The following is a 772-nucleotide window of genomic DNA, read 5'->3' as shown; positions in this document are numbered from 1 at the left end:
ACCAGCTGCGGCCGCCGCGCTCGATTCTGGGAGGGAAGAGCCAAAGCAGGGTCCCAAAACCTCGGCGCCAAGAGCTCCGCCCCCTGCCACCTACGAGAACGAGGAGGGGGAGCTTCGCGCGCAGCCTTGTAAGGCGAAGGAGGACGACACCCGAAGAGAAGCGAGCGCGGCGAGGCGGAAAACCAGAGCGCATCTCTCCAGCATCCTGGCGGGCGGGAGGGGGAGGGGGGGGACGACCGCGCAGGAGACTGAACGGGGGCTGGGCGGGGCGACAGAGGTGTGAAAACCCCACGGCCCGACTTGCCAGAGTCCCACTCTTTGAAGAGCCGAGGGAATATCGATAGTGTCACATTGCTGTTACCGCTAAGCGCGTGAGAAGCCTGAAGGAGTAAGGGGAATTGGCAGGACCGAGCGTCCAAAATCCCTGAAAACATTTGTCTGGCAGATAGGAGGGGCTCCTGGGAATCTCTTGGTTCTTCAGTTTCTTTTAAAGAATAGACTGAGCAAATTAACCCCTTCCCTTTTATAGTTTCGGAAATGCACTTCATAAATTCAATCAGTCGATGAATCAGAATAGAGGTTTCTTAGCAAGAGAGAGCTACATAAGAGGTTTTAAGTTATGAAACTGCCTCTTAATATTTGTTTCATAATAAGAGAATAACAGAGTTGGAAGGGACCTTGGAGGTCTTCTAGTCCAACCCCCTGTTCAAACAGGAGACAATTTAAATTTAAATTGTGATATTTATATTGTGTTTTTACCTGGCTGTACACC

Source organism: Pituophis catenifer, unplaced genomic scaffold (genome assembly GCF_029215685.1).
Source record: "Pituophis catenifer annectens isolate HBS135680 unplaced genomic scaffold, rPitCat1.0.hap2 SCAF_1, whole genome shotgun sequence".
Classification (NCBI taxonomy): Eukaryota; Metazoa; Chordata; class Lepidosauria; order Squamata; family Colubridae; genus Pituophis; species Pituophis catenifer.
Note: the sequence above shows the minus strand (reverse complement) of the source record.